This window comes from Papio anubis, chromosome 1 (assembly GCF_008728515.1).
Source record: "Papio anubis isolate 15944 chromosome 1, Panubis1.0, whole genome shotgun sequence".
In the NCBI taxonomy this organism is placed as follows: domain Eukaryota; kingdom Metazoa; phylum Chordata; class Mammalia; order Primates; family Cercopithecidae; genus Papio; species Papio anubis.
The window spans coordinates 9,695,714-9,719,598 of NC_044976.1; positions in this window are offsets into that span (position 1 = coordinate 9,695,714).

A 23,885-nucleotide genomic window follows, 5' to 3' on the forward strand; every position below is an offset into this window, starting at 1 on the left:
TGATGTGAGCTCTAAGCTCCCCAAAGGTGATGACCATATAATCATTTCCCACCCTCACAACCTAGGACAGGACTCTGGCCACAGTGGATGGTCAGAAGATTCCAGCACACTCAAGAATAGCAGATAAGAAGTCACCCAAGGCAGCTTTGCTGTAAGTGAAACTGACTCTTGACTTTCTAACCCAGTATACTAAGGGGTAAAATCCACTCTACAGAAAGTCTTTGCTTTAGAGAAGGATGCTCACAGGGGTTCTTTAAGCAGCCAGGTCTCTTGGTACCTGCAAGACAGATTTATTCACAGATTTCCAACTTGCCTGGCCTGCTTGGAGCATCATGGGCTGGGTCCACTGGCAAGCCCAGGAAGCCCACGTACCTGTCTGCCCTGTCCGCCTCTTTTGTGTAGCATTCAAGGCCTTTCCCAATCGAGCCCCAGCCTGCCTTTCATAACAGAAATAAAAACTGACAGTGATCCTACGGGTTAACATTGACTGAGTGCCTCATGCGTGAGGTCACCTGGCAGATGGGGTCGCTTCATTCATTCTCCAGGTAACTCTGAAATGGGGTGTCAACTGTCATCTTCACTTTAGAGAGAGTGACAGAAAATCCAGGATGTCCCAGAAAGAATCTGGGATTTGAGCCCAGGCTGACCACCTGGTCCTTTGGGGCAGCCTTCCTCTCCAGGCAGGCCAGCCAGCCTCTCTCCAGCCAACACTATCATTCTGACCATAAGCCTTTGCACACACAGTCCCCCTGCCTGTCCCTGGGCCCAGCTCCTACTTACCTTTTCAGACTCAGCTCAAACATCACCTCAACTCCACCACACAGAATTCATCCTGATGGCTCTGAGTTCAGATCTCTGTGTGGCGTCAAGGACGTGGCCTTGGTATTGTCCGTGTCTGTTCCCCTTGCTGAATCAGGAGGAGTCCCAAACACTCAATCAGGATGTATTAAAATCGTTCACCCAGGCCAGGCGCGGTGGCTCACACCTGTAATCCCAGCACTTTGGGAGGCCAAGGCAGGAGAATCACTTGAGCCCAGGAGTTCGAGACCAGCTGTGGCAACACAGTGAGACCCCCTTTCTATGAAAAATTTAAAACATATGCTAGCTGGATGTGGTAGTGCATGCCTGTAGTCCCAGCTACTTGGGAGGCTGAGGCGAGAGGATTGCTTGAGCCTGGGAGGTCGAGGCTGCAGTGAGCCATGATCATGCCACTGCACTCCTGCCTGGGTGACTCAGCAAGACCCTGTCTCAAAAAATAAACAAATAAAATAAAGTAATTCACCTGGTCAACCGATATTTATTGAACACCTACTATGTGCCAGGCATTGGGGTAAACAAGGTGGACAAGGCCTGAGCTCGCAGGGCACAAATCCAAGAGGGAGACAGCAATACCCATGTCGGCTGACACATGAGCAAGCTAATTTCAGACAGTGATAAATCGTATGAAGAAACAAAGTGAAGTTCTAGAGAGAACCTGAGCTGATAGGACTCTGGCTTTCACCAAAGCGAGTCCCTCTCCCAGCCTGACCTGGCTTTCTCTCAAGACCAGCACATTTGTTACTCACTCATTCACGCACTCATTCATCCACTCATTCACTCGCTCATTGATTCACTCATTCACTCGCTCATTCATTCACTCATTCACTCATTCACTCACTTGTTCACTCGTTCACTCACTCGTTCACTCGTTCACTCATTCACTCACTCATCCACTCATTCACTCATCCACTCATTCACTCACTCACTCACTCATTCACTCACTCATTCATCCACTCATTCACTCGCTCATTCACTCATTCACTCACTCATTCACTCATTCACTCACTCGTTCACTCATTCACTCATTCATTCACTCATTCACTCATTCACTCATTTGCTCACTTATTCATTCACTGATTTACTCATTCATTCATTCACTCATTCACTGAGCACCCACGATGCCAGGTGCTGTCCTCCAACACCCTGGGGTCCCTGGGGAAGACAAACCTGCTCCGAGTGCCAGTGAATCCAGGGAGACTGAGGCTAGAGCAGGGAAGGAGGGGGGCAGGGGTGGCGGGGGGGGAGCTGCATGCTATGGAACATTTCCACCCCCTCTGATCAGTCATGCTTCCTAATTCAATAAGGTGAGAAGGAGCATAATTTGACCATATTTGTTTTGCATCACTGCAAAAAACAGAAAATGAAGGGCTGCAGAACCGCACCAATTTACTTCATCCGACCTTGATTAAAAGAAAATTAATTGTCGCATCTCTCAGGATATCACAGGCAGCAGCCAATGGCTCTCCAGGATACCACAAAGAGAGGGAAAGGGAGCGCAAGACGCCCCATGCCCTTTTCTCTAACCACTTCCAGCCCGGCTCACAGCAGAGACAGTGGAGCTGCTGAGGCCTCGAACTGCAGAGGAGGCCGGCTGCGGATGGGAGATGGGACCACTGAGCCCCACCCGCTCTGAGCTGCATTTCCTCCACCCGCCACCCACTCCCCAGAGAGAGTTCTGAAGGCTGGATCCCCATCCCAGAGCCCAATACAGCTTTGCAGAAGCCCTCGGGGGCTCTCCTCCCTTTCCAGGGCTGGCAGCTGCCCTGTGGAAGAGCCCCAGAAAGATGCACCCCAAAGATCCAGGTCCCCTCAAGTTTGCTCAACCTCACCACTGGCTCCCCCGCCCCAGCTCCAAGATAGAAGAAGGAGGGGAAGGAGGAGGCTTGGCGCTGCCTGGGTGAGCCAGGGCGGGGGGTGACAGTGGGGAGAGCAGCTCATGAAAAGTTAATGCCCCCTTGCAGGTTGTTGATTTTTGTTTGTTTTTCTCTTTTTGCCAGAAGAGAAGCCTCTTTCATTAGCCCAGACTGTCATTACCCGGCATTAAATTTTCATAGAGCAGGCGGGAGGCCGGGCAAGGGGAGGCGGGCAGGGGGGCAGGCTGGGGCCTCCCTGGGCCGGGCCTGCCGAGGGCTGAGACCAGCTCCCCTGGGCCCCCATCTGCACACTGCTAGGTCTCAATAAGAAGAACTGGCTTTCTCCATCGCCCGCTATGGGCTAAGTGTGACCCATGGACTCAAGCCTTTGATCTTATGCTTCTAAGGTGTGGGTTCTGTGATCACCCCCATTTTACAGATGAGAAACTGAGGTTCAGAGAGCTTATGTCTCATGCCCGTCACAGCCAGAAAGTGGTGGCACCACTGACTTCCAAAACATGCCCTTCTCACCAGGGCTGAGAGGCCGAGGGAGGCACAGGGGAGATGGTGGGGGCCGGAGGGGCGGGGGAGGCAGCCCCAAACAGGGAAGAGTTCGGCATGCCGTCGGGGGTGCTTTCCCCTGGGAAGCAGAAGGAGTCCGGTACCCCCAGCCCCACTCGCGGGAGGCAGTGGGCGGCTCCTCTCAGCCAGGCGGGTGAGGGTCTGTGCCGGCAGGGCATGCGACCCGCCAGGCAGGTGTCAGGGCCCTCACAATGGTGCACCTGGCGTGGGCGCCAGGCCTGCCCATTCAGCCCGGAACAATCACTGCTCGGCAGCCGCCGGCCCAGCGGCCTCCAGGGGCGGGAGGACCGAGGGCGGCAGAGCGGCAGATGGGCCGCGGGTGTCAGGTTTCCAGCCGGAGGAGGGGGCGGGTAACCCGGGAAGGGGACGGGGAGGAATCAGGCTCCTCCCCGCCCCCACTGGCCCCTCCCAGCCTTGGGTTTCGGAGCAGAGTTGGGCAGACTGTCTGCCCACCGCCACTGCCACCTAGAGCAGACCGGAGGGGGAACAAAGGCCCCAGGCCAGGGCTGGGCTGAGGGTGAGGGGCTTGCTGTGGGCTTCTCGCCGGGCTGATGAATCCTGAGCTCGCAGCAGCTGGCAGAGCCTCTCTGGGCTTCAGTTTTCTCATCTGTGAAACGGGTGTCCATTCGCTAAATAAATACTGAGCATTTGTTCCGTGCCAGGCACCGCTCTGGGCACCAGAATAGTAGCAGTGAGCAAACTGGCAGCAAATCCCTGCCCTCGATGCACTCACGTCCTAGTGCAAGAGACAGACAAGAAGCAAGATTAAGGAATGGGCCGGGCTCAGTGGCTCAAGCCTGTAATCCCAGCACTTTGGGAGGCCGAGGCAGGTGGATCACTTGAAGTCAGGAGTTCGAGACCAGCCTGGCCAACATGATGAAACCCCGTCTTTACTAAAAATACAAAAAAAAAAAATAGTAGGGCATTGTGGCGGCACAAGAATCGCTTGAACTTGGGAGGCGGAGGTTGCAGTGAAATGAGATCACACCACTGCACTCCAGCCTGGACAAAAGAGTGAGACTCCATCTCAAAATAAATAAATAAAATAAATGGCACACATAGTCACTCAGCTAAGAGCAGCGGGGTCGCAGAGGAGGAAGTTGGGCGAAGGAGTTGCGACCTGTGATAGGAGATCCATTGCAGAAGGAGGTGGGGAGCAAGCCAGGAAAATCTGGGGAAAAACATTCTAGCCGGAGAGAACAGCGGTGGAAGATTAGTAGTCCTACCCTGTAGGGTTTGCCTGGGGCTAGAGGAGGGGACACAGGTGAAACATCTAGAGCTCGTCTCACCGTCATGCTCCCGATGTGAGGCAGTGACCCCAGGTCTATGGTGGTTTGTTTGTCCATCCACCCCTGTAGCCCCGGAGCTCCTGAGAGATGGCATCATCAGCCCGTCTCTGCCAGGACCTGGCGGGTGAGTAAAATGCCCCACAGTCTGGAAATCTTCCTAGTCACTCTCAGCTGAGCTTCAAGGGACCAAGGGCCTGTGGGGACAGAAACAGGAGGATCTGAGAAGGGATGGGGGACAGTCCAACCCTCTTATGTTACCAAGAGGGAAACCAAGGCCCAGAGAAGGCCTTTGGAGAGGCAAGCCCTTGCTCATCCCCGGCTTTGGTGATTGCATCTGTGCAATGGGGGTGGGGCTCCAGCAGGTGTAGAGTGCCGGCCACTGCAGGGGTGGAAGGCATCCCCAGTCCATGGAGGGGAGGGGCCAGCCTCAGAGATCAAGTGAGCAGAGTCTCCCAAAGGGTATGGACATATACAGACGTGCACACCGCAGGGAGGTAGACGGGGAGCAAAGAGACCAGAGCAGGCAGCTGCTTAGTTCTCAAGCTCCACTGCTACTGTCCCACTTCTGGGGGTGAATAGATGTCAAGAAGCCTGTGGGGGCCGAGCCTGGTGGCTCACGCCTGTAATCCCAGCACTTTGGGAGGCTGAGGCAGGAGGATCACTTGAGCCCAGATGGTGGAGGCTGCAGTGAGCTGTGATTGCACCACTGCACTTCAGCCTGGGCAACAGAGTGAGACCTTGTCTCAAAGACAAAACAAAACAAAACAAAAAGAAGAAGAAGACGCCTGTGGGCTCTTCCCTAGACCAGGACGGGGGTAGCAGCTGGCAGGAGGTGGAACTCATGGGCCTTGGATGGGCCTTGGCATTACAGAGATCTGGGTTCAAACCCAGGCTCTGCCTCACACTAGTGTCTGACCCCAGCCATTCACATGACTTTGCCAGGCCTCGGTTTCCTCATCTATAAAATGGGGAGAATAATAGCAAGAGCCCTGGCTTCATGGGATTGTTGGGATGGGACTATACCCCAGGCCCCAGCCAGCCCAGGCACAGGGTCAGAGCTAGAGGCAGGCACTGTTGTGGGTGCTCGATGGGCTGAGAAGGAGCGTCTCACCTGCAGGAAGGGTCACAGGGAGGCAGCTGAGGCTTTAGGGGATGCACCTAAGCTCACACTGCTAGTGAGAGAAAGAGCCAGGATTTGCACTCGGGTCCTCCTCCTTCCTGGGCTCTTAGCAGCCTCTGGTGCACAGTGGTGGGAGGGAAGGCCAAGGGAAATCAGTGATGTGGCTCAGGGACACTGAGGTCACACCCAGGCCCCTCCCAGGCCCCTCCCAGGCCCTGCTGGCCCCCCAAGGGACCCCCACTGGCGGGTTCAGGGCCTGACAGTGCCCGCCTTACTCCTGTTGGCGGCACCAAAAGGCGGCAGATGAGGGATGAGGGGACCTGGCTCCCCCTTCCAGTCACTCCTGAGCTTGGCTGGGTTCCTTCTCTCCCGTCCCCCACTTGCTCTTCTAGGAACAAAGGCAGCACGGGCACATCCCCACTTCCTGGCGGTGTTGATTATCGAATTCTCTACCCCTCAATTACCGCTTCCTGAAGGAGGCATTACCCTGGGAGCAGCCGCCTGCCTGGCCCAGAGGCTGCGGAGGGCGTCTGTGGTAAGGGGTCCCCATCCTTCAGGGAAGCCCACAGGGGACCAGGCTGGGCCCTGGGCACTGGCCCCTTGGAAGTGCCCCAGGAAGTGCACCAGCCTCCAGGAAATGCGCTTTCCAGTGGGACGCCCCAAGGCCCTGCCCCTGCACTCCTTCAGGATCCTGGCTTCTTGGCCCAGACGGCCCCACGTCCACAGGTTCCCACACAGTCAAGGCCAAGCAAGGGCAGGCATGCGTGTGGGTGTATGTTAACCCTTGTAAGTGATTCATGCATGTGAGCCAGCATGCAAAGGTGTAAGCACATATGAATGTAGAAAACGAGAATGTGGATGTGTATATGTGACTGGGTGTGTAATGGTGCATGTGTGCAAAGCTGAATGTGGCACAAGTCTCTGCACACAGGTGTGGGTCAGTAACAAAAATGACTGCATAAAGGAGTGTGTAGGTGTGTGCAGGTGTGTGCGGTGTGAATAGGTTTGTGTGTATTTGTGCATGGGTAAGTGTGTTTTGGACTGAAAATGATTGTGCAAGAGTGTGACTGAGTGTAACTGTGAGTGTGGACAGGGCCAACTGAGGCCAGGGCAGGGGAAGGGGACCCCCTTATCCCAAGCACGGAGGCTGCTGGGTCTGGCAGTGCAGGAAGGACTGGGGGGATGGTGGATGGCCCCAGCCCAGCACTGCAAAGACCTCAGACCTCCAGCCAGCTTCCTGCTGGACAGGAGCTAGCACCCTTCCTGTCAAAAGGAAGGAAGTGCTCACCTATGGCAGGTGGTCTGGCTGGCAGCAGATGCAAAAAGACTGAGTGGAGATTTGCATCTTTCATTTGCATATATTTCCATAGGTCTCACTGATTGGTTACTTGAAAGTCCCCAATTCCTGTCAACCCCTGTCTGCTTGCAATGGCCCTGTGGGGTGGGAGTGGAGGTGGGGGAAGTGCAGTTGGGCTCTGCTTGGCTGAGAGCTGAGGCTAGCCCCTGAGGGCTGAGGCTAATCCACAGGCCAGGTCTGGGTGGGACTGAGGGTGCTCGCTGAGAATCAGGCCCGTAGGGGTTGCTCAGTGGCACAGAGCAGGTAACAATCCCAGGCCTCGCCTAACACAGAAAGTGCTCGGCCAGCTCTTTCTTCAATAGATGAGCAAAGCGTGGATGGGGCAAAATGAGCCAGTCTGCTCAGATCTTCAGGTGGGGTCTCAGTGATGGGGTCCTCAGCACTGCTGAGATGGCATCTGGTCCCCTGGGCCAGCGTGGCCAGCCCTGGGGGGTGGATGTCGGGGAATCTGAGAGGCTGCCGGTCAGATGCTGCCAGCTTCACCTCCTGCCTTCCCACTCCACCTGGGGGCTAGGTGCCTGGCTGTGCATTTGTGGAAGCTCTGTTTCCACAGCCACCCAGAGGGCAGGCAGCAAGAGGCTGAGGAGTTCTCAAAGAGGAGGAAAGGACTGTTAGTCCCAGCAGAGGGCTGAGTATGTGTGCATAGCCTGTGTGCACAGCCTGTGTGCACAAGCATGCCTGTTCAAAGGTACACGTGCTTTGGTGGGTGAACACGACAGTCTTGAATACAGGGGAGATGTGCATCTTAACACAGATGTACATGGATCTGTATGTCTGTGTGCATAGGTGTGCACCTGTGGGGTGTGTGTGCTCACTCGTGTGTCAAGGAAAATCGAAGTTTTCAGTGTGAAAGGCCTCTATGGCCCCTTTCTGTTTGCCTTTTTGCTGAATTACCTGACCTCCCCCTAGAGTGAAGAGCACGGCTTGACAACAATAGGACTTTTGAAATGTCCTTTCTTCAGAAACACATTACACACATGTATGTGGAGACATAAACATCTGTGTGACTGTATTATTGAGTGTATGCACACCTGTGTGTGCACATGTTATACATGCATGTGTAGGCTGGGCGTGGTGGCTCACACCTGTAATCCCAGCACTTTGGGAGGCTGAGGTGGGCGGACCACAAGGTCAGATCGAGACCATCCTGGCTAACACAGTGAAACCCCGTCTCTACTAAAAATACAAAAAAATTAGCTGGGCATGGTGGCGGGCACCTGTAGTCCCAGCTACTCGGGAGACTGAGGCAGGAGAATGGCATGTACCCGGGAGGCGGAGTTTGCAATGAGCCGAGATCATGCCACTGTACTCCAGCCTGGGCGACAGAGTGAGACTCCGTCTCAAAAAATAAATAAATAAATAAAATAAATGCACATGTACATGTACCTCCATGTGTATCAACTGTAAACATGCTCATGTTAACAACCAAGGCTATTGCATACACCAGGGCACATGTGTGTTCCCATGTATCGTTTGCCCATGGTACTCCTGTGGGACTCACGTGCGAGCTGTGTGCAGGCATGCATGGGAGATCTCCCCAGCATAGCAGAGAGGTCACTGGGAGTGGGTGTCCAGAGATTCCCATGGGTACATGTGTGCCCTGAGTTGTGCCTGCACACACGTGTGAGTGCGGGGGGTGTGCGTGACTGTGCGCAGTAAGTGTGTGTACAGTACAGCATGTGTTTGCATATCGGGAGTTGGGGATGTTTAGTAATTAAATCCCTTTTCATCCTTCTGCACCTGTCTCCTTCTGAAAGCTGAGAGAACAGACGTCAAACGGGACAAGGGCTGGATTGAATACAGCCAATTCTGAAATATTTATTAGCTTGCGACTCTGCTCAATGGAGGAGAAGGAATGCCAGCTAATCCACCCAGCAGCGCTCACAGCAGGGACGCTTTTCAACAGGGACTTCTTACATTTCAGTGACTGCCCACTCTGTCCAAAAATGAGAGCATTTTCATCTGGGTCCGTGCAGCGTTCTCCAGAACTCTGGTTCGGCATTCACGGGGCAGAATCAAACCTGAGCCTGGGGCCATGAAGGTCTCTCTTCCTCAGACTAAGACGGGTGAACCAGCAGGTCCGGTGGTGGCCTGTACCCGTCACTGTTTATAGGAGCCTTCCTGTGTTCCAGGCACCGTGTGTGGGCCTTTCCATACGTCTTCTCATCTAAATCTTCACAAAAGCCCAGTGAGATAAATGCCGAGTATGACCCCATTTAATACACTAGGGAGCTAGGAAATGCAGAAACTTTCAACGAATGAGAAACAGGGCCGGGCGCGGTGGCTCAAGCCTGTAATCCCAGCACTTTGGGAGGCCGAGACGGGTGGATCACGAGGTCAGGAGATCGAGACCATCCTGGCTAACACGGTGAAACCCCATCTCTACTAAAAAATACAAAAAACTAGCCGGGCGAGGTGGCGGGCGCCTGTAGTCCCAGCTACTCGGGAGGCTGAGGCAGGAGAATGGCGTAAACCCGGGAGGTGGAGCTTGCAGTGAGCTGAGATCCGGCCACTGCACCCCAGCCTGGGCGACAGAGCAAGACTCCGTCGCAAAAAAAAAAAGAGAAACAGAGGCCCCCAGTAATGACGCCACTTGTCTGAAGACATAAGCTACCTAGTGGTGGAGCCAGGATGTGAGTCTAGGGAATCAGCACCCCCAAACTCAAACTCTCACCTGCTACCCCTGCTGCCTCCTAATGGAACCGTGACAGACCTCCTACATTCTCTGTGTGGAGAATTATCAGGGTGCATCTAAGATCATTGAGAAAGAGTGGGGTGGCCCACTGTGGCAGGAGGAGATGGCTGTATATTTGATGCCCCTCAGCCCTGCCCCACCCCACGCCACACCTGCTCATCACCAAGCCTGCCCTTCGCTCTGTCACCCAGGCTGGAGTGTAGTGATGCAATCTTGGCTCACTGCAACCTCCGCCTCCCAGGTTCAAGCACTTCTCCTGCCTCAGCCTCCCCAGTAGCTGGAATTACAGTCACCTGCCACCACGCCCAGCTAATTTTTGTATTTTTAGTAGAGATGGGGTTTTGCCATGTTGGCCAGGCTGGTCTCAAACTCCTGACCTCAAGTAATCTGCCCTCCTCGGCCTCCCAAAGTGCTGGAATTGCAGGCATGAGCCACCGCGCCCGGCCAAGCCTGCCCTTCTTATAAGTGCAGCTCAATTCCTCTAACTGCTCAGGCCAAAACCTTTAGAGTCTTCCTTTACTTCCCTTTCTCTCTACCCCATATCCAACCCTTTGGCAAATCCTGGTGTCGCTCCTTTCAGAAGATACCCAGGATGCAACCACCGCTCACCCTCCCAACTGATGCGGCCCTGTCTGAGTCTCCATCATTGCTCCCTTGGGTGATTGCAGGGGCCTCCTTATGTCTCCCTACTTCCAATCTTACCCCCTGCGGTCCAGAGTGAACCTTCTAGAACTTAACTCAGATGATCCTGCTTCTCTTCTCAGGGCCCTCCGATAACTTCTGTCTCACTCAGTGTAGAAGCCAAAGCCCTTGCGTTGACCACAAAGCCCAACCTCACTGACCTCACCTCTACTCTCCCCCAAGCTCATCCGCGTCACCCTGGCTGGCCTGCTCCTCCGTGAACACAGCAGGCACGGTCTCTTTTCAGGGCAAAAATCAAATGTGAGCACTTGTTTCTGGGCTCCTGGGGCCGTGAAGTTTGCTCTTCCCCAGGTAGAGACTGGCGAGCCAGTGGGTCATCATGGTGGCTTGTACCAGTCACTGCTTATGGGCCCCTTGGAGCCCCAGGCTGCTCCCTCTGCCTGGGATCCCTTGTCCAGATCCCCACGCAGCTGGTTCCCTCGCCTCCTTCAGGCTCTGCTCAAAAGCCGCATTCTTGGAACTACCTTGTGGAAACGGTGAAAGCCCTTCGACTGGGGCCCACCATTCCACCGGGGCCCACCATTCCACCATCCCTGTTCCCTTTACCCTTTTATTTATTTATTTATTTATTTATTTATTTATTTATTGAGACAGGGTCACACTCTGTAACCCAGAGAGGAGTGTAATGGCGAAATCATAGCTCATTGCAGTCTCAGCCTCTTGGGCTCAAGGGATCCTCCCGCCTCAGCCTCCTGAGTAGCTGGAACTACAGGCATGCACCACCATGCCCAGCTAGTTTTTAAAATTTTTTTTGTAGAGATGAGGTCTCACTGTGTTACCCGGGCTGGTCTCAAACTCCTGGACCCGAGTGATCCTTCCATGTTGGCCTCCCAAAGTGCTGGGATTACAGATGTGAGGTACTACGCCCAGGCTTTATCCTGTTTTATTGTTCTCCATAGTTTATATTTCACATCCTAAACACTTGTGGATTTCATTCATTTTACTATTCAACAAATATTTACTGAAAATCTGTGCCAGATGCTATTCTTTCATCACTGGTTTTCAGTAATTTGACCATGATGTGCCTGAATATGGTTTTCTTCAGATTCCTTCTGCTTTGGAGTTCATTGGGGCTTCTTGAATCTGTGGATTTGTCATTTTCATCAAGTTTGAAAAAGCTTTAGCCATCGTTTCTTCAAATATCTTTCCCATCTCCACCTTTTTCTTCTGGAACTCCAATTACACATATATTAGACCTCCTGTGTTGTCCCACAGGTCGCTGAAGCTCTGATAACATTTTTCCCCTCTGCATTTCACTTTAGCTAGTTTCTATTGCTATGACTTTGAGGTCACTAATATTTTCTTCTGCAATGTCTAGCTTGCTGTTAATTCCACCATTGTATTTTTCATTTCAGATGGTGGTTGCATTTTTCAACATTAGAAGTTGTTGAGTCTTTTTAGTATTTTTATTTCTCACACCATGTTCACGCTTTCCTCTATCTTCTCGAACATGAAGAGTGTATTAGTTGTAGTTGTTCTAAATGTCTGCTAACTCCACCATCTGTGACATTTCTGGGTCTATCTCTATTGATTTGTTTTTTTCCTTGTTATGGGTCATATTTCCCCCTTTCCTTGCTTGACTGGTAATTTTTATTGGATGTTGGACATTTTTAAAATAAAAATATATTTTTTGAGACAGGGTTTCGCTTTATCACCCAGGCTGGAGTGCAGTGGTGCAAACACAGCTCAGTGCAGCCTCCATTTATCTGGCTCAAGCGATCCTCCCCGCTCAGCCCCTCAAGTAGTTGGGACTGCAGGTGCACACCTGGTTACTTTTTGTATTTTTGATAGAGTCAGAGTTTCACCATGTTGCCCAAGCTGGTCTGGAACTCTTGAGCTCAAGTGATTCGCCTGCCTCAGCCTCCCAAATTGCTGTGATTACAGGCGTGAGTCACTACACCCAGCTAAAATACACTTTTAATTTTGGAATAGTTTTAGATTTATAGAAAAGTTGCAAAGATAGTACAGAGAGTTCCCATACACTCCACATCCAGTTTCCCCATCATTAACATCTTACATTGCTTTGATATATTTGTCAAAACTATGAGCCTGGGAGCTCGAGGTTACAGTGAGCTATGATCTGAGCTCTGAGTGTGCCACTGCACTCCAGCCTAGGCAACAGAGCAAGACCTTGTCTCAACTAAAAACAACAAACAAAGAAACAAAAAATTATGTAACTGACATTAGCCCAGTACTGTTAACTAAACTCCAAACTTTATTTGGGATTCACCAGTTTTCCCATTAATGTCCTCTTTCTATTCCAGTATCTAATCCAGAATATTATATTGCATTTAATTGTCATGACTCCCTCTGGTCTATGACAATTTCTCAGCCTTTTTTTTTTTTTAACAGAATCTCACCCTGTCACTCAGACTGGAGTGCAGTGGCGTGATCACAGCTCACTGCAGCCTCAACTTTCCACTTCAGTCTCCCTATTAATGGGGACTACAGGTGCATGCCACCATGCCCAGCTAATTTTTTGTTCGTTTTTTTGTAGAGACCAGGTCTCTCTACATTGCCCAGTCTGGTCACGCGATCAGTGTCTTCTGATCAAGTGCATGACCTTGATGATCTTGAGGCATATTGGCCAAATATTCTATAGAATGTCCCCGATCTGGGTTTGCCTGTTGTTTTTCTCATGAGTAGATTGGAATTACGGGTTTGTGGAAAGAATATCACCATGAAAGTGAAATGCCCTTCTCATCACAGCATATTGGGACATCACCAATGAGGCTAACCCTCATCACTTGATTAAGGTGCTATTGACCAGGTTTCTCCACTAGTAGTAGCAAAGGTACTATTTTTGCCTTTCCCTGCCCTCTTCTTTGGAAGCAAGTCACAAACTGAACCTCACACTCCAGGGGATGAAAACTAACCTCCACTTCCTGTCAGAAGAGAATCTACACATATTATCGAGAATTCTTCATGAGAAAGATTTATCTCTTCTCCCTCTGGTATTTATTTATTCAATTGTATATTTACATCAGTATGGACTCGTGCACGTTTATTTTATACTTTGGGGTTATAACCAAATTCTACATTATTTATTTTATTGTCCAAATTTTTCCAGCTTTGGCCATCGGGAGGTCTTCAGGCTGGTTTCTGTGTCCCTTTGACATGTCCCCTCCTGTTTTTGGAGTCCTTTCTTTGCTTACCTTCTTTTCTCTTTTTTCTTTTCTTTTCTTCTTTTCTCTTTTCTTTTCTTCTTTTGACAGGGTGTCACTCTGTCACCCAGGCTGGAGTGCAGTGACATTATCACTGCTCAATGCAGCCTCAACCTCCTGGGCTCAAGTAATCCTCCCCTCTCAGCCTCCAGAGTAGCTGGGACTACAGGTGCACGCCACCGTGCCTGACTAATTTTTGTGTTTTTTGTAGAGGCAGGGTTTTGCCATGTTGCCCAGGCTGGTCTTGAACTCCTGAGCTCAAGTGCTGTGCCTGCCTCGGTCTTCCAAAGTGCTGGGATTACAGATGTGAGCCACCATGCCTGGCCATAGAATCTCTTTTGTCTCAGGTATGAGCCACCGTGCCTGGCCTGCTCTTTCTGGTATACACGATGCTCTACCTCATCTTGTATTTTTTCCAGCTCAGGTCCTGGAATCCTCCATTTTCCTTTTAGTGGAGAATGGTATTAGAAGCCAAGATCTGGCTGGGAGTGCTTGCTGCTACTAGGTTGCCACTGCTGCTAGGCCCTCTCAGAAGACATAACCCATGTATCCACACATGCCTGTACTCCTTTCTGTATCCATCCATCTGTATCTACACTGAGCTAAGCATGAGTTCACACTGATGTCTCCAGCTCTAATCCACAGAGTCCATTCCAGGCTTCCCTCCTTGTTTTTCTGTAAGCTTCCTCTCCAACCACAAGAAATCTGGCTCCCACCGACCACCATCCATTTTCTTATTGTTCAATCAGCATTTAAAATATTACATTTTTGGGTGCTAGATTTTGTTGGATTCCTTTAAATATTGCTGGGTTTGTTCTGGAACGCAGCTAAGTTATTTGGAATTGGTTTGCTGCCAGCAAGGCTTGCTTTTAAGCTTTGTTAGCACTTGTTCAGAGCAGCCTTAGTCCAGGGTGAATTCAGTCCCACTACCAAGGTAACGCCCTTCTGGGGTCTCCATCTGATGCCCCACGGAGTACAGATCTCTCCATTCTGGCCGCAGAGAGAGGGAACACCTCCTCAGGTCACTGCACCGTCTCTCTGTGCACCTCCTTCTTCTTTGATATTTGCTGCACAAAATCTAGTCATTCTACATCCCAGAACCCCAGATTCCATCTCCTCAACTCCGTGACTCTATTTTGTCTTTCTGTTTACTTTCCCTGGGTTCTGGCCTGGTAATTCTCCAGGAGGTAAGCTGAGACAATTGCAGGACTCATCTTTGTTTTCTTTTTTTCATTCTATTTGTTGATTGATTGATTGATTTAAGACAAGTTCTCACTCTGTCTCTCGGGTTTGGAGTGTGCCCTGCAGTCTCCGCCTCCCAGGTTCAAGAGATTCTCTTGCCTCAGCCTTCCAAGTAGCTGGGATCACAGGCGTGTGCCACCACACCAGGCTAATTTTTTGTATTTTTAGTAGAGATGGGGTTTCATCATGTTGCCCAGGCTGGTCTCAAACTCCTGGGCTCAAGTGATCCGCCTGCCTCGGCCTCCCAAAGTGCTGGAATTCCAGGTGTGAGCCATCGCGCCCAGACTTCTTTGTTTTCCTTTTCTTAGAGATCACCTTCCAGCGTTGCTTATTGTCCAGTGTCTGAAAACCACTGATTCATAGATTTTGTCCAGTTTTCTGGTCCTTATTTTTTAGACTTGAGTTCTTGCTATGTTGCCCAAGCAAGACTCAAACTCCTGGGTTCAAGTGATCCTCCCACCTCAGCCTCCCAGGTAGCTAGGACTACAACATATGCGACTATACCAGGCAGAGTTTTCTGGTACTTGAATGTAAGAAAGTAAATCTGGCCCTGTTACACCATCATGTCCAGAGGCAGACGTCCAAACACCGTTCTAGACGCCAGGGCACAATAGTAAATCAACGGACCAAAAGCCCCTGCCTGTGAAGCTGGCATTCTAATGCAAGGGTCAGGCACATTCTAATGCGGGCAACCACAGACTTCTACAAAAGGCCAGATGGGCCGAGCATGCTGGCTCATGCCTATAATCCCAGCACTTTGGGAGACCAAGGTGGGCAGATCACCTGAGGTCAGGAGTTTGAGATCACCCTGGCCAACATGGTGAAACCCTGTCTCTACTTAAAAATACAAAATATTAGCTAGGCGTGGTGTCATGTGTCTGTAATCCCAACTACTCAGGAGGCTGAGGCAGGAGAATTGCTTAAATCCGGGAGGCGGAGGTTGCAGTGAGCCGAGACTGCACCACTGCCTTCTAGCCTGGGCAAGAGACTCTATCTCAAAAAAAAAAAAAAAAAAAAAGACAGATGGTAAATATTTATTCTTTGTGGGCCAGAGGTAAAAGCGAGTTAAAACCACATCGCTGTGATTTGTAGTGTGCAAAGCGACGGGAGCGCCACATGCAGTCTCTGTCATGGCTGCCTGACTCCACCATCACAGTGCAACAGTGGCCACAGGCAGCATGTAAATGAATGAGCATGGCTGTGTTCCAATAAAACTTTATTTATGGATATTGGAATTTGGATTTCATATCATTTTCACATATCACAAAGTATTATTCTTCTTTTGATGATTTTATAACTACTTAAAAATGTAAAAACCATTCTGAGCTCTCCAGCCATACACACACAGGCGGTGGGCCAGATGTGGCCTGCTGTGGTTTGCCTACCTCTGATCTAGTGGAAGGGACAGAAAACAATCAAGATAAATAAGTTAAGTATGGCCAGGCATGGTGGCACATGCCTGTAATCCCAGCGTTTTGGGAGGCTGAGATGGGTGGATCACTTGAGCTCAGGAGTTTCAGACCAGCCTGGGCAACATGGTGAAAACCCCATCGCTACAAAAAATACAAAAATCAGCCAGGTGTGGTGGTGCACACCTGTAGTTCCAGCTACTCAGGAGGCTGAGGTAGGAGGATCACTTGAACCCAGGAGGTGGAGGTTGTAGTGAGCCGAGATCGTGCCACTGCACTCCAACCTGAATTGTTGGAGGAGGACTCAGGTCTTGCAAAAAAAACCCGATGTGATGCTCCATATAATCAACACTAGGAGAGCCAAAACAGGTGAATCGAGGGTCAGGAGGTCGAGACCATCCACAGCTATGGTGAAACCCGGCTCTACTAAAAATAAAAAACTTGAGGCCGAGGTGTGAGGTGCCTGCTTGATCTCAGCTACTCCCGGGAGGCTGAGGCAGGAGAATAAGTGAACCGGGGAGGTGAAGACTTGCGGTGAGGCAGGATCACCCTCCCGGCCTGGGCGACAAGACTCAGTCTCAGTAAAAAGGAAAAAAGATAGAAGTTAAGTATATAGCATGTTAGATAATAAAAAGTGTCAAGGAGGAGGAAGAAGATAAGCAGGGAAAGGGGAAAACCTTAGACAAGGTATCCAGGGAACATCTTGCTGAGGAGGTGACTTTTGTGTCAAAATCGGAAGGAGGCGTGAAGACGAGCTCCATGCTTACAGCACGCGTGAGGCTTATTAGCTACTGGGCTCATGTCTGCCGCCCTGACCAGGCAGAACTCCCTGAGAACAAGGGCTTTGTGTCCTCAGCCCCTGAAACACTGCTGGCCTCGGTGATTGCATCTGTGCAATGGGGGGTGAGGGGCCCGCTGTTGGGCTGAGCTGGGCTGTGTTTCAGGGTGTGCTGTAAACCCCACGGCTCACAGTGGGCGCTCGGTAAGAAAAAATAATTGTATTACCGGACTGACCAAATGATTCCCTGGGCAGCAGATACCTGGCAGAGCAAGGCTAGAATCCCAGCTCAGCCGCCTTTGTACTGTGGCACCCGGGAAGGCTCTGTTACCTCTCTGAGCCTGTTTCCTCCCTGAGGAAATGGAGTCTCCCCTGCCCCGGGGACTGCAGGGTTTATGAAATGGCTTATGGGGTGTGCCTGACTCCACCTGATGCTCTGTAACATTTTACCGAAAACAGGCTGAAGGGCTGCCCTGGAGTGGCCCCTGCATTGGATCTGTGAAGCCAAAGGCCTGAGCTCCCAACTCATATCCATCACCTCCTTCCCCCAAAAGCCCTGGACTCCCAAGGCCCAGGAGACAGGGACCTCCTTACCTTTCACCATAGGTAAGTGGACAGTGGGAGGAGCACTTTGCAGGTGTCCAGAGCCCCAGCTTCCAGTTCTGACTGCATCACTGCTTCCACTGAAGTCCTGGGCAGGTCATGCCCTTTGCCTGGGCAGCCACCCCTAAGAGAAGGCAAACAAACAAGGCAAGCCCTGCTATTGCCCCAGCAGGACACCCCAGGCCACAGCACAGGGATGGGAGGGGACATCCGAGTCACCAAACCTTGGCTTTAACCAGCATGCTGACCTGCTGTCACTCAACCAACCCTAGCCCCCTGGAAAGGACTGGAACTGGGGACACCGGGTTTGAGTCTTACCATTGCTGCCTCCTGGCCAAGGGAGCCCGGATTGTCAGAATCAGAGTCAGATGCTGTCCACAGACAGGGCCCCTCCTCTCTCTTGTCATTCAGCCTAATGTCACCTTCCCCATCTACATCCCCCACGGAAACTCAGGTCACTGTCACAGCACCTGCTCTTCCTGCCCTCTGGGGCTTACCACGGCCTAGTTCCCCTTCCTCCTAGTCTCCTGTCTGTAACCTCCATGGGGATTGTAACTCCACGAAGGAAGGCAGTGCCTATGTGGGTCCCATTTGTCCCCATACCCCCAGCCCCTGAAACAGTTAGGCAGGTTGTAGGTGCTCAGGGAATATTGTTAAATGGATGAAGCCAAGATCCCTTGGCAATTGTTCAGTCCAGCACACCCCACTTCCCCGCTATTATGAAGATGGGGAGTAGGTTTGAGGACCACACGGGGTGGGGCTTGCTGAGGGTCACACAGAGGGTTTGAGGCAAAGCAAAGCCTCAACTTTGGGCTGGCTTCCCTACTGCACACAGGTCCTCTCTGAGCCTCAGTTTCCAAGTCAGGACAATGGGGAGACGGTCCCTCCTCCTTATGGTGGGCTCTCTGGGGGCACGAGGGTGCAGCAGTTAGTTCTGATGAGCTGAAGCTGGGAGGTGGTGTGGACCCCTCTTCAGAGCTACCAGGCTTGCCAAGGTGAGGATGTCGGGGCTCTGCCAGGATAAAGCACTTAGCCAGTGCCTGGCACACAGCAGGGCACAGGAAGGGCACCACTGCACTTACTCTTTTGTGTGGTTTTTTTTTTTTTTCTTTTTTTAAGACTGAGGCTGGAGTGCAGTGGTGCAATCTCGGCTCACTGCAACTTCCACCTTCCAGGTTCAAGTGATTCTCCTGCCTCAGCCTCTGAGTAGCTGGGATTACAGGTGCGCACCACCATGCCCAGCTAATTATTGTATTTTGAGTAGAGACAGGATTTCACCATGTTGGCCAGGCTGGCCTCAAACTCCTGACCTTAAGTGATCTATCTGCCTCGGCCTCCCAAAATGCTGGGATTACAGCCATGAGCAATAATAATAATAAAGCACCCGGCCCCCGGGCTTACCGTTACTACTGCCCTGTCTACCCTTGGGCTTGTTCTGAGGCCCCATCACAGCACAGCCATGCAAGTGAGAGAGCTTCATTCTTTGTGACTGGGCAGGACAGTGCCAAATGTTAGGGCTCAATTTTATTGTTCTTACCAATCATATTGATACTCTAAGCTTGGGTTTCCATGGATTTCCTTCCAAAGGGTATAAAGTGCTTTGCCATCCTCCTCACTCACAGACAAGCCCCAGAGGTAGGCCAGCAGGGAATACGCTAATCTGATTACCCAGAACCTGGAAGGCGGGGTGACGGGTCTAAGGGATTGTAGCCAGCGACCTTGCTGCTCCGGCCCCCACCACCCATGGAGCCAGGAGCCCTTCCTCACCCGCTGCCTAGGTCTGCTGACCAAAACCCAGCCCAAGTCCCCCAGAGCTTGGCTGTCTCTTCCATGCAGACCTCGGGGGAGCCCCCGGCCCCTGGGGTGGGGGGTGAAACAAGTCAAGGTCAGACAAGGCTGATTTGGGTCTGATGCCATTAAATTCATGGTGCCTAGTCAGCCACTAGCCAGTCTCTAGGGACGGACATCAGAGCATTTAAAGGGGTTCAGCCCATAGGAGCTGCAGGATTGTTATATCCCCAGCCCCAAGCCCTCCCCTAGCCAGCCCTAAACTGGCAGCTGAGCCCGGCCTGTTCACATTCTCTCCTGTCTCCTGAGGCCCAGCCTGTGCCCACTCACGAGTTGAATGGGGGCACCAGCTCTGGGTGGCCCAGGGTCAGCAGAGGGGCCGTGAGTCAGCTAGTGACCTCAATAATCAACAAATTTGGCAATTTCAGAGCACTCCCTGAGCCAGGTCTGTGCCAGGCACCTGAGGCTGGAGGTAAAACGCAGGTCCCTGGCTGAAGTGAGCACAGAGTTTGCGGCAAAGCACAACTCCAGCTTCGGGCTTGGACTCCAACCATCACACCCCTACCAGCCCCCTTTACAGACACAGTCAGTCTAGCTGTGGAGTGAGGCAGATGACAGACTCCTGCAACATAGTGTGGCCATCGCAGATGCCAGGGCTTCCCAGAGGAGGTGGGGCAACCTCATCTGAGGCTGTTCAGGGAAGCTTCTGGGAGAAGGCTACTGAGCTAGCCGGAAGGACAAACAGAGTAACTAAAGGTAAGAAAAGGAAAAAGGGCCAGGCACGGTGGCTCACGCCTGTAATCCCAGCACTTTGGGAGGCCAAGGCGGGCGGATTACAAGGTCAGGAGATTGAGACCATCCTGACTAACACGGTGAAATCCTGTCTGTACTGAAAATATGAAAAATTAGCCGGGCGTGGTGGCGGGCACCTGTAGTCCCAGCTACTTGGGAGGCTGAGGCAGGAGAATGGCGAGAACCTGGGAGACGGAGCTTGTAGTGAGCTGAGATTGCACCACTACACTCCAGCCTGGGCGACAGTGTGAAACTCTGTCTCAAAAAAAAAAAAAAAGGAGAGAGGGGATCCCAGATGAAGTCAGTTCCTCATCAACAAAGTGAATAACAGACCTCATCTCAAAGGGCTGCTGTGTTGTAAGAGAGAATGAGGGGAAAGTTCTTTTGAAATGGAATCACAGAACGAATGGGAGGAATTATTCTTCAGGTCCTTATTAAGATGGATGGGGTTCTTGGGCTCCAGGTCCCTCTCTCAGACCCAAAGACTGACCCCAGGACCCACCCTGCTGTGGCTGATGTCCACCTGGAGAGTCCAGGCCCTGCGGGAGGCCTCTAGGTCATGAGGCCCATCCTGACACCCATGCCAGCTACGAGGCAAAAGACGACTCACCCAAGACACGTTGTCAGACTTGGATCTGAGCCCCATGACCTAACTGGTCCCTACTTTGTCCAGCACTTGATCCTTTCTGCCTTGGGCTACACTGGGGGAAATATTCCTTTTGGTTGCTTTCAGCCATCACCATGACAACCATCATCAGGATCACCACCACCACCTTGCTCACCAAGAGCACCATGAGCACCACCACTACCATCACCACCCTCACTAGTCTCCCTCCACTGGCACGAGAACTACCACCATGAACACCGTCATCACCATGACCATGATCTCTACCACTGCCACCATTACTACCACCATCACCATCACCATCACCATGACCATGATCTCTACCACTGCCACCATTACTACCACCATCACCATCACCATCACCACCACCACCAGACCATGACCACCACCACGATGACTATCGCTATCATCATCACCATCGATAGCCTCACTCCACACCACAGGCACCACCACTACCATCATCGCCATCACCCCTGTCACCACCACCACCAGACCATGACCACCACCATGATGACCATCACTATCATCACTACCATTGATAGCCTCACTCCACACCACAGGCACTACAACTACCACCATCGCAACTACCACCATGAACATCACCATCACTGTCATCACTACCACCATTACTACCACCATCATGATCACCATCACCACTATCACCACCATCACCACCAGATCATGGCCACCACCATGATGACCATCGCTATCATCACTACCACCATTACCATCACTCCTGTCACCACCAACAACAACATCATGATCATCACCACGGTGACCATCATGACTATCAGCATCATCACCACTGCCCTGATCACCATCATTACCATCTCCACAATCACTAGCCTCAACACAGCCACCAGCACCACCACTGTGATCATCACCATCACCGCCACCATCACCACCCTGATCGACACCGTCATCACCACCACTATCACCACCGTTGTCACTACTGCCATCGTTACTACCGTAATCATCACCATCACTACCACTATTGTTATCACCATCATTACCACCATTGCCACCGCCATCATAACCACCACTATCAGCATATCACACCACAACCACTACAATGACCACCACCGTCACCACCAAAATCACCACTACTACTATCCTGATCAACATCCACATCGCCACCTGCCACTACTGTGGAGTCCCAATTAGGGAAAAGGAGTTGGGCTGGCAGGAGCAGGGGAAAGCAGAAAGAAAAAGCAGATAAGCTCTAAGTCTGCCTTTCTTCATGGTCCAGGACATGTAGCCCTCCTGAGCCCAGCTTCTCACCAGACACCTGTAAGTTAGCTCACTGCAGCCTCGGCATTATCAGTACTGCACAAAGCCCTCTTCAGCACACAGCACAAGCACCATCCTATAAAATCCCCAGTAAGCCTTTGTCTCCTTGCAGTCAGCTCCTTTGTATTAGTCTGTTCTCAAACTGCTATAAAGAAATACATGAGACTGGGTAATTTATAAAGGAAAGAGGTACACCAGGCACACTGGCTCACACCTGTAAACCCAGCACTTTGGGAGGCCGAGTCGGGCGGATCATGAGGTCAGGAGATCGAGACCATCCTGGCTAACACAGTGAAACCCTGTCTCTACTAAAAATACAAAAAATTAGCCAGGCATGGTGGTGCGCGCCTGTAGTCCCAGCTACTCAAGAGACTGAGGCAGGAGAGTCACTTGAACCTGGGAGGTGGAGGTTGCAGTGAGCTGAGACTGCACAACTGCACTCCAGCCTGGGTGACAGAGCAAAACTCTGTCTCAAAAAGAAAAAAAGCAAAGAAAAAGAAAGAGATGTAATTGACTCACAGTTCAACATGGCTGAGGAGGCCTCAGGAAACTTACAAGCGTGGCAGAAGGGGAAGCAGGCACCTTCTTCACAAGGCGGCAGGAGAGAGCCGAGTGAATGAAGCAGGGACTTCCAAATACTTCTAAAATCACAAGATCTTGTGAGAACTCACTCACTATCATGAGAACAGCATGGGGGAAACCACCCCATGATCCAATCGCCTCCCACCAGGTATCTCCCTCAACATCTTGGGATTACAATTCAAAATGAGATTTGGGTGGGGACACAAAGCCTAACCATATCATCCTCTCTTGCTGGTCTGCCCATTGCACCCTTGCAGTGTATTTTCATACTTTCTCTAATATGTCTGCCTTTCTTTACCTACAATTGTCTTGGTAAAGTCTTCTTACTGCCCTTGTGATGCCGGTCTCAGATAGTCACTGCTCACCTGAGACAGCTACCATCTTCAATTCCATCATCATCATCATCATCCTCCTCCTCCTCTTCTCCCTCCTCATCTTTCTCAGTCATCACCATCACCTCCTTCATCATCCTTCAATAACACCATCTTGTCCTCCTACATGACGAAAGGACCTTATAGGTTTATTTTCCCTTGGGGACCAGTTGTCATGAGGAAGATCTCTGCTCTCTGGGGTTTCTGAATTGAAGGCCAGCACTGCTGCTGGGGATAGGCACAGGGCTGGCGGGATTCTAAAGTCCTTCCTTCCCTACCACTTGTGCTGGGACTCCTGAACTCCAGCCCAGATGACTGCAATTCCCCACGGGCTGTGTTTGCCTCTATGCCCTGCCCTGTCAGTTTCCCCTCATCACCTCCGTGGTGGACTCAAGAGTCAGCCCTCCCAGGAAGGGTTTCGACCCCAAGTCCAGGTTGAAAGCCTATCTCAGGAGCCAAGGCACCTGTGGTTCACTTGTCTTGCTACTTGTCTGTCTGCCCCACTAGAGAGTGAGCTCCTTGGGGGCAGGGCTGGGTTTCCTTCAGCTTTCTATCCCTGGCACAGTGCCAGGCTCAGAGGAGGAGCTCAAGAAATATTTGTTGAACAAATGAATGCTTGTTAAATAAATGTGTAAGAAATGTTGCAAATCATGAATCAGAAAGCTTTTGGCAGGGAAGAGGAAACAGAAAGGTTCTATACTCACCAGGGTAGAGCCAAGGACAGTGAGAAGTGGGAAGCTAACTGTGGAGGGGAATGGAGTTGGGGGCTTGATAAGGCTTCCCTTGGGAGGGAAGGTCTGACTCAGATACACTCTGTCAGCCAA